Raw genomic sequence first — 11,288 nt, 5'->3', positions numbered from 1 at the left:
AAAGTAGCCTAGGTGAAAAATAACTTTTGCCCCATACTGTAATCAGTGTCATACAAAACGAGCCCATTCATATCGTGAGAGAAGATGAGTCAACCTAGTGCATATTTCCTTATAATTGATGAGCAAAATATTGATAAGTAAATAATAATTATTAGCTGATGACTGACTGATCAGTCCTCTAGTCATCATCAATCATTGTGATAGAGCAGGATGGTTTATATAAAGGCTATAATGTAATCAAGGTCTTGTTAACATACTGAAAACCTGTTCTGAATGTTGCTTTGAGAATGTTCCTCTGTTGGTTTCCTCTAACATCATGGAAATGTTTTATAGAATAACATTCAATAATCAAAAACATCCCCAGGACACCCTAAGCATGTTTTAGACAAATATTCTACGTCTGTTAACATATCACATTACAAAAATGTTTTGGAAAAGAACACTGCATAATCTGAAGTATCAATAACATCATGAAAACATTTTCCAAATATTACTTAGAAAATGTTCTTAATGTGATATTATTTAACATTGAGGGAACATTGTATTAATAACATGCTGTAATCTGTTACCTAATCATTGTCCCTAAAATATTCTCAGAATGTTACATGCAAAACATTCTTCCTTTGTTTACATAAAACATTAAAGGAACATTTGGTAAAAAAAAAAAAAAACATTTTGTGATCTGAGGCATAAATAACATCCTGCAAACATTTTCAAAATATTGCTTTGTGCATAGTCTTCATTTATCATCATATAACAATGTAAGAATGTTTTATAAATAACATAATATAATCTGAGGTCTTAATAACATAATGAAAACGTTTTCTGGATGTTGCTTTGAGAATGTTCCTTTGTGGTTTTCCTCTAACATCAGGGAAATGTTCTCTAGAAGAACATTCAATAATCAATTAACTCAACAACATCCTCAGAACATCCTAAGCATGTTTTAGACAAATATTCTATGTTTGTTAACATATCGCATTACAGAAATGTTTTGGAAAAAAACATAGCGAAATCTGAACTACTGTATCAATAATATCCTGAAAATATTTTTGAAATATTGCTTAAAAAATGTTCTTCATGTGATATCACTTAACATTGTGGGAACATTTTATAAATAACATTATGTAATCTGTTACCTAAATGTTGTCCCCTAAAATATTCTCAGAATGCTATGGGTAAAATGTTCTTCCTTTGTTTATAAATGACATTACACAAACATGCTATTTGTGATCTGAGGTATCAATAACATCCTGCAAACATTTTCAAAATATTGCTTTGTGCATATTCTTCATTTATCATCATATAACATTGTAAGAATGTTTTATAAATAACATAATATAATCTGAAGCCTTAATAACATAATGAAAACGTTTTCTGGATGTTGCTTTGAGAATGTTCCTTTGTGGTGTTCCTCTAACATCAGGGAAATGTTCTCTAGAAGAACATTCAATAATCAATTAACTCAACAACATCCCCAGAACATCTTAAACATGTTTAGACAAATGTTCTACGTTTGTTAACACATCGCATTACAGAAATGTTTGGGAAAAGAACATTGCGTAATCTGAAGTATCAATAACATCCTTAAAACATTTTCCAAATATTACTTTGAAAATGTTCTTAATGTAGGGACGGTGCGTGGCGCAGTGGGTAGAGCGGCCGTCCCATGTAGAGGCTACAGTCCTCGCCGCAGGCGTCCCCGGTTCGAATCCCGCGTCGGGCAGACCTTTCCTGCGTGTCATTCCCCCTCTCTCTGCCTCCCCATTTCCTGTCTATCTCTACTGTCATCACTATCAAATAAAAGCAAAAAGCCGAAAAAATATACTTTAAAAAAGAAAAAGAAAATGTTCTTAATGTAACATTATGGGAACATTTTATAAATAACATTATGTAATCTGTTACCTAAATGTTGTCCCCTAAAATATCCTCAGAATGCTATGGGTAAAACGTTCTTCCTTTGTTTATAAATGACATTACACAAACATGCTATTTGTGATCTGAGGCATCAATAACATCCTGCAAACATTTTCAAAATATTGCTTTGTGCATATTCTTCATTTATCATCATATAACAATGTAAGAATGTTTTATAAATAACATAATATAATCTGAGGCCTTAATAATATAATGAAAACATTTTCTGGATGTTGCTTTGAGAATGTTCCTTTGTGGTTTTCCTCTAACATCAGGGAAATTATGGAGGTAGATTTGTGTCTTTATTATTCAATCAAAAAAAAGGTTGCTTCAATCAAAAAATATATTTTCAATCAAAAAAACCCGTTTCAATCAAAGAAAAAAAGTGTTTGAATGCAAAAATATATTTGAGACTCAAAAAAATGCATTTGAACACTATTTTTTTTTGCTTGAAAATGTTTTTTTTGATAGAAGTGAAGGTTTTTTTGTTTGAAGCAACTTTTTTGATTGAAGTATTGTTGTTTTGTGTTTGGGCCATATTATGGGTAGGACATTTGTGTCTTTATAATTCAATCAAAAAAGAAGTTGCTTCAAACAAACAAAAAATATTTTCAATAAAAAAATCACTTCAATCAAAAAATAAACCTTTTCAATCATAGAAAAAATGTTATTGAATGCAAAAAAATATTTGAGACTCAAAAAATTGCACTTGAACACTTTTTTTTTGATTGAAAATGTTTTCTTTGATTGAAGTAATCTTTTTTGTGTTTGGACCATGTTATGGGTAGGACATTTGTGTCTTAATTATTCAATCCCAAAAAAGTTGCTTCAATCAAAAAAAAAACATTTTCAATCAAAAAAAAAATATTTTCAATCAAAGAAAAAACTGTTTAAATGCAAAAAAAAAAAAATCATTTGAAGTGTTTTTTTTTTTGATTGAACTTTCTTTTTTTTTGAATGAAGTGAAAAAAGTTTTGAAGTCGTTTTTTTTTAAAATCATTTTGACACAAACGTACCGCAGTGGGCGGGTGCTTCCCCATTGGTCAGACATGTTTGAGTGACAAGTGTCTACACCAACGACGTCTTTCTGACAAGCAAGTCATGGTCGCCACTCGCCAGCGAGCCAGGAAGCAGTGGTGGAGTTGTTGGTAAGTAGATAAAACCGTATTAAAATGATTGGTGTCACGTTATTAGCCTACTCTGTTTGATATTTCGATTAAACATACAGCTTGCTAACTTAGCTCACGTTGACTAATTTATGTGATGGTGTTAGATATCTGACGCCTCATATTGTCAGGCAGGCTAGCAGGGTGCGCTAACGGCTAATTGAATTGTTTATTTCACTTAAGTAACGTTACAGAGGCTTGCTATGTGCTAGTGCTATATTGTGTTATAATACGTAACGTCATTAGTGGTCAAACAACAGTCCACAGGCCAACTGTTGCCCACAGCGCTGCCTGTTTAGCAGCAACAGGTCATGCAGAGCCTGAGTCTATCTTCTCACACAGCCCACAGGATTACAGCTATTTGACCGTCCCGCTCTCTCTCTCGCTCACGGGTAGTGGTCTCCCCACCATCACAGTCAAATGCTCGCAGACACAGAGGCAGATGCTGTTATTTTGAGAGCGGGGCTTACATATGCCGTCCCGTACGGAAAATAATGTTGCATACCACCGGTAACATGAATATATATTCCGTTGCTCGGTGCGCAAACTAGCTGTGTCAGGCATTATTTATAAGTAGCCTAATGTCCCGCACAACTCCACATGGAAAACTGGCAGTTCAATGAAGTGATGCTTATTGTCTGACATAGTGTACAAGTAGTTACTAGCTTAAAGTATTGTGCCAATAATGATCCTTCTGGTAAATTTGGCATTCAGTTGAGACACAAAAGCTCTTAGTTTAATGAAAATCCTTGGAAAAGAAGACAAGATGGTTTGTTTAATTAGTATTCATTTATTTAGATTTCTAATATCATATAGTATTGTCCTGTCAACCCATTACAAGTCTTGCCTTATTCAGTGTTGATTTATTGACATGTTTATGTAAGATGTTTTATTAGAAGGTGTGTGAGTGAAAGTTCTCTGAAGTTGTATTTTTCTATTTTATTGCAATGCTGATTGATAATGTAGGACTCTGGTCCTGGCTTGGCCTAAGTTTTGGTGTCTCTAGGTGCTGTGCTCTGTAGGCATGACACATTAATTTCTTTATGTGATACTTTATTTTTTGCATCAAATTATTTGAAGTATTGATAAGCAGTATTGATATCGATACAGGTATTGCTGCACTCTCAATTATAACTGCTCAATAGTGTCGTATGGTTACTTTTATTATACAAGCCATCAATTTTGATGGCTTGTTAGTGTAACCGTTAAGCATAATGGCATTAATGCTATATATAGCGTACACTTAGCCAGATATTTTTTTTTTTTTTTTTTTTTTTTTTAAGTAGCTAACTAGCTAAAGCCTTAAGTAGCTGAAATTAAGTTGTCTCGTGTCTCTGTCTGCAGCAACACACACACACACACACACACACACACACACACACACACACACACACACACACACACACACACACACACACACACACACACACACACACACACACACACACAGACAACGATAGCTACCTACATTAACTGCAACATCTTTCCAGGCAGCAGATGGACTAATTGTTTTTCCTGTTGATCAAATTATGTTTTTTTAGGCCAAGAACTCCACTAAAACTTTTTGGAACAGGATTGCTTAATAAAGGTAAGAATGGATGGGTAGATTTTATTTATGGTTTTGCTCTTTTTATGTGTCTGGTGTATTGTAGGTCATAACCATTTTCACAACAGCCATCTTTTCTCCCTCCCATTTAGAAAGACCAATACTACACATCACCTCTTGTGCATGTCTTCATGGCAAGGCGATTATCACATACTCAGGTTACACTCCACTTGCTGTTGACTGGATTCACACTTTTTAATCTTTTAAAAAAAAAATATATATATTAGTCTTTTTAGACTCTACCTGCTTCATCTAAAGTGATTGATGGTGTTATTGTTGATAACAGTGGTTAACTTAGGATCTAATCTCTCATCCCAGTATGACAAGCAGGCAGCCACTGCCGCTGCGCAGACTTTTCTGTCAGTGCTTAATCGCACCATAGAAGAACCCAGGCAGAGGAGTCAGGACATGCCTACTCCTTCAACTGTACAAAACGAGATGTCCAGGTAGTGTAGCCAGCCAGCAGTAGTGCATTTATTTTTCAAGTCAGCCATGCGGTATCAGAGCTGAGGGTGTAGCAACAATAGTCTTGACTCAAATGCACGACTCAAACACAGCGTTAGGCAGGGTAACAGTCTTTACTGGAAAAACAGGTTCGGTACACAAGTAATCCATCAGCGGGGGCAAACAAACCAGACAGGGATCAGGCAAAGGCGAGGTCAACCAGAACACAGGCAGGGGTCAATACCAAGGAACTAGAAAATACTACAGAGCAATAAAGGCTATGAAGTAACGCACGGGGACAAAAAGACGAACTGGCAACGGACAGGGGAAACACAGGGACTATATATACACACACACAGAACAGGTGAAAGTATTGAGGGTGGGGACAGACAATCAAGGAGGAGGACGAAACCACACGAGGAGGGAAGGGGAATCTGAAACGAGAGGAGAAGTCAATACAACAAGATGACACAGGAAACAGAACTATAACATGGACCGAGTCATGACATGCAGGTTGTAGGGGATTTGTGAAATGTTATTCCACATACACAGCCATCCCATGCAAATTTCATTTTTTACTGACCCCTTTTTGTAAAATATTACAAATCTATTTTACAAACAAGGGTCTCACATTTTTTTACTTTTTTGCAGATCATTCCCTGGATTTTTCAAAAGAAAATCTGCAGACAAACACAGAGACAAGAAACATAAACCATGGAAAGGATTTGACATGGCTTTTTTCTTATTGAGTGACAAAGCAGAAACAACCCCGACCACACAAGATGAACTGGAGCTACTACAGGCAGGGCTGGGAAAGAGGACTCTCTCGATCACTAAAGACTTAAGCCATGAAGAGGTGAGGAGCAGCATCTTTCTTTATCTCCCCCTACCTCCTCTATCATTGCCTTCTCCACGATCGATTTTTACAGATATACCTTCCTGAAATGTTCTGTCTTTATTACTGTAGTTGTCCACTTTACTGGAGAGCACCTACCCGAAAATGGCAAGTCTTGAAGGAGGATGGCTTCTATACAAAGCAGCTGGTATGTTAAACAAGACATTAGATTAACATAAGGCTATTTGAATAGAATCTTTAAATAGTGTGGAGCCCTGCACTACACAAGGCTTTTCCGAGTTCAAAAGGAGTTTCCAGAGTTTCCCTAAATAAGCTGTTCGAAAATACTGACTTGACAGTTTTTTTGTTTTTTTTTTAAGTGGGCACATCCATGTGTACAGTGATCATAATGTGATAACCAAACTTGCCGCAAGGAGATATGGGAAATTTAGTGAATAATGTTAGAGCTTAACTCAAGAAGAGATGTCATAGAGGCTCATATCTAAACATAAAAACATCTAATATATTTTTCTGAAACATGACATTGTAGATTATTATAATGCAGAACACCTGATTGTGCACGTTTTAACTTTTTGTCCTCGATTTCATTATCATTACAGTCGATAATACTTTTCCTCATGTCATTATTTTTCACTTACAAGTATGCCATGAATGGGTCAACTTACACTGGCTGAATGCCATGCTCAGCACACTGATGTTAATATACTTGGTTGGCACTACTTTTAATTCCCATAAAACTTGAATTTGCAGGTGGACATGGAAGGAGGAGAATGACCGCTGTCGCCTTAGAGTCAGAGGGATACACTGGCTCTGTTCTTAGAAGCGCCTCCGCAGGAGGGAAGTTTATGTTATATATTGCTCCTCTCCAAGAGAAGATTGATCTGACACCACTGCCAGTGGATGCCCCAGAGTTCAGTCTCATGCCAAAGGCTACATGCACACAGTGCAAAATGGTCATGCCATTGCAAATGCTAGCCCTTCATGTGCAAGGTGATTGTGAAGGGACGTCTTGGACAGCTCTTTGTGATTCAGAGGTGAGACGCCTTTCTTGTCACATTTTTCCACTTAATGCAAGTGAAAGGTGAATGTTGCCACCAGGCCTCCAGACTAACTTTTTTTTAAAACTGTCCCTGGACATTCCTGAAAAACGGTCTCAACCATCCCGAAGTGAATGTAAACTGTCCCAAAATCGAAATGGTGTTTTTTTTAGTGTTTTTTTTCTTCTCTAATTGTTATCATCTATGTCTGTTATTGGCATAAGATAAACAGAAACATCATTATGAGAAAATAAAGTGTAGTCATAATAAATTAAAAAAGCCCCTGGAAACATGAATTTGAATATTAAAAATACATATATTATATCAAAGCCGAGTGTCTGATTAAGCATCCACAAAAGTCTGAGTGAAAATAACCATAACTATAAGAAAACCTGGTTTAAAAAAATTAATTTTGCTGTTTAGATTAAAAAACTCTTGGCCTGTTTAAATGTTAAATGACTGACAACTGTCAATCAGAGTGTTATCTAGTTATCTGACACATTGTTTGGCTGCATTTTCAGCAAGAAGATGAGGAGCTTGATTCTTCTGTTCCTGCGACTTTAGATGTGCCACCATCGAACAAGGTATGGTTCTATGTAGGACAGAATAATATTTATTGCAATAATAATATAATGTTTTATATTTTTATTACTCCTGATTTTGAGTGAAACCATAAATGATCAAATGAACATTTACTATTTACCATTTATGCTGAGAGGGTTGCTATAAAAATTGGAACTAATCCTGTCCATACATCTTCCCATTTAGCAAAGTAAGACAAAATGCCCGATATGCAACAAATACTTCCCAAGCCAGGACATTGAGTTCCACGCCAGTATCTGTGGAACAAGGTAAGTCAAGTCACATTTATTTATATAGCACATTTCGTGCGACAGGTGCAGACTCAATGTGCTTAAGAGTAAAAAATAAAAATAAATAAATAAAACAGACAAGTGGTGTATGTCCTTTGCATATAATAACATCACATTTTTTAGTTTGCTGTGATTAGATGGAATTCATTGTAACTTCCATTCTTAGTTGTAGTCCTGTATGGAGCCCAGATGCTGGACCTGAAAGTCCCCATGATCTGCAAGAACCAACACAAGATCCAATAGATGACATCTCATGGTAAAAAAAAAGAAAAGGGATCTTGAAACTTTGATTTTGCTGCCAAAATATCTTTAGATTTTTAAGATGTAATAATTTATTTTAACAGTGAAGAAGATGTTCTGCGTTGGGTTGACTCAAAAGTTGAGACGGGGAAGACCTTCAACATTTGTGTCTCGAGGGACAACATGCTGGAGAGAGGTCTAAAGCTTTGGCAGCGCCAGAAGACTGGAGGCCCAGCGAACAAACTGAAAATTACCTTCATAGGAGAAGCTGGCATCGACACTGGGGCATTAAGGAAGGAGTTCCTGTCTGGTAAGTAGTAAGCCAGTCACAAGTGTGTAATACTTCCAAATCAACAATAAAACCCTGTGACTGAGGCTGTTCTCTGGTTTGTTTATGTCCACAGAGATGGTTGCTGGGATAGAGACGCGCCTCTTTGAAGGGGGGAAGAAGGGGAAGATCCCAAAATACTCCATCACTGACCTGGACAAAAACTATTTTAAGTTTGTTACTCTTATTCATATTCTCATATTAATCAACAGTATTACTTATTTACTTGCATTTACACAATGGTGTATACTATAATGGTGTGTACAACTACTCACTGCTAGAGGAATAGACTACATTAAAAAGATATTGCTCGTGGTACACCTCTACATATCTTGTCTTAAGACACTTTGACTCTGTGACTTTGGGTACATAGTAAGTAACCATTCCAAATATTGGCTCCTGGCCATTCCAGCCAGGAACTTATCTCCTGATTCTGTAACGTGAGGCACCTTGGTGTACAAGTGCACCCCCCTGACATGATGCTGGTATGTCACAGGGACTTGGGTACATAGGAATGAATTTATATTTTCACCTCGTGCATTGTATTTGTCTTATCCGGCTTAGTACAATGTTACGATGTCATTTAGCAGACGCTTTTATCCAAAGCGACGTACATTGAGAGTTCCTACAACACAAGCAAGGACTTGTGTAGTACTTCCTACTCTTTGTAACTGGATATCTCAGGACAAACAGCTTGGCAGAATTTGATTATATGTGGCCAGAAGGTCCAGTTGGACTCTGAACTAATTAGATTTTGGAGTTCAAAGGTTAAGGTCACTGTGATCTCACAAGGTGGTTTTAGTCTGAAGAATGTGATCTTTGGGATGGATAAATTAGTCACAATTAACCTAAATATTCACTTTCATATTTAAATTATATTCCTTCAGCCTTCACCACATGGGGTAAACAGAGGATGTTGGCCTAAATGGCAAACTGACTCTTGTTGCTGGAGGAATATACTCACATGGAAGTATTTTCAACAAGCAACTTTCTCTAGCATAGTTTTTAGATAATAGAGGAAAAAAATATATCCATGGTAATGGTGTGAATGAACAGGGAGGTCAATACATAATTTTGTCATAGCATCACTTTTTTATTTCCCCCTCTTATATCCAGAGTTGCTGGTGAAATATTTGCAGTGAGCCTTGGCCAAGGTGGACCGCCTCCAAGCTTTCTTCAAGAGTGGTGTTACCAGTATCTGGTGACCGGGACACTGAAGGACATCACAAAAGAAAATGTGCATGATGCAGAGTTGTCCACATTAATCGAAATGGTGTGTTGAAATCTCAAGCGCATATCCTTCCCATTATGAAAGTCTTGTGTGAAAAATATTTTTTCTGGAAGTTATGTTTGGAAAATATGCTTTCAGATTGAAAATGCAACTGACGTGACACAGTACACAGAGGAAATTCTTAACTGTGGATATACGGGCCCCATCACCTTGGAGCACAAAGACAGCATAGTAAGGTATGCATTGTTTTTTCTATAGCTCACCAAACGTTTCATGGATTTTTACCAAGGTGCAGTGAGCCAACCATGGTCTACAGATGACAAGTTAAAGTCATTGGGCCTCATTCACAGCCAGTGCATACGCACAAATCTGTGCTTAAACCTTGCGTACAATCGTTTGACACACAAATCTGGGATTCAGCAATATTTTCAAAAAGTCTGCAGTAAGATAGGCACTAAAGTTAATGTCCAATGTCTATCTTTTTGTTAGAGCTGTTTTGCTACATGCCACCACGAAGCGTACACCAATGCTTCAACAACTGCAAGAAGGCCTTGAACTCTACCAACTACTGTCAGTCATGCAAAGGAAACCCAAGGAATGTCGGAATCTTTTCGTGATTGGGGATGATGACAAGGTAAAATAAACAAGACGGGTGCTCATAAAACACAGTCTTGCTAACGAGCCTAAGGCAAGGCAACTGTATTGAAATAGCAAATTTTAAGCACAAAGTGATTAAAAGTGCTTTACACAGTAAAATAAAAATCTGCATATAGAATCTACATTTATAAAATAGTAACATGAATGCCTAAGTCCAAAACCAGTCCAAAACCTGTCTCACACCCCACACTTGGAGATGGCTTTCTGTGTTACCTTCAGTTGAGAGACAGCCATTTTAGTCCCCCTCTTAGACAATTTATGGAGTGGGATTTTGTTTTGATTGGTGGTTCCGACCTATAATAACTCTACTGTTCAATTTAAAGTGGTTCATTATTTCCTCGCCCCACTATTTTACTCGTGATCTAACGGCAAGTGACTTTCCGTTTGTCTGAAATGCATGAAATTTTAGAATTAGACTCCCACTTAAATATCACGTCTCATACTGTTTGGTGTGCTAAATATAATTGGTTTTAGCTATGCTCTTGTCTGTCTTGACTTCTAAGATGCAATCCAAACTAACCAGCCCAATGTACTTTATGTTTCAAGGTTGATTCACATTACATCATCTCCAGCCTGGCTCCAGTGATGAGCGAGACAGGTTCAGTAAAACAAAGGACAGAGACGCAGATACTGAACTTCTTTCAAGATTTCCTTCTCGAGCTGGAGGGTATGTATTGGCATTACATTTTTACATGTTGGTAGCAGAGCTACTCCATGTCTACAGCAGCTGGTTTAAGGTCATATGCAAGTAAATCACAGACATTGTGGGGAGTCTGGGTACGCTACATGAGCGACCTACAATCTGTGCAATTTATGCTTGTTCTACTAGTGCAGCTTACTCCCCCCCGCTTTTGGTAATTTTTCTAAAATCACGTTTTGCTTTCAAATCAACTGAGCTGCACCAATGTCAATGTCATCCATCAAACTGAATATG

At 37.0% G+C, this 11,288-nt stretch overlaps 1 long non-coding RNA gene across 1 annotated transcript; it reads left to right on the top strand.

The window, feature by feature from the left end:
• The first annotated feature begins 9,641 nt into the window (after positions 1-9,641).
• Positions 9,642-10,289, top strand: LOC311007938. Its single transcript, XR_014596447.1, has 3 exons — positions 9,642-9,739; positions 9,836-9,933; positions 10,187-10,289. It is a non-coding gene; the product is annotated as an uncharacterized lncRNA (long non-coding RNA).
• The last annotated feature ends 999 nt before the right edge of the window (positions 10,290-11,288 follow it).

The sequence above is a fragment of the Trachurus trachurus genome, assembly GCF_905171665.1.
Source record: "Trachurus trachurus genome assembly, contig: scaffold_103_arrow_ctg1, whole genome shotgun sequence".
Taxonomy (NCBI): domain Eukaryota; kingdom Metazoa; phylum Chordata; class Actinopteri; order Carangiformes; family Carangidae; genus Trachurus; species Trachurus trachurus.
This window is presented reverse-complemented; position numbering and strand designations above follow the sequence as displayed.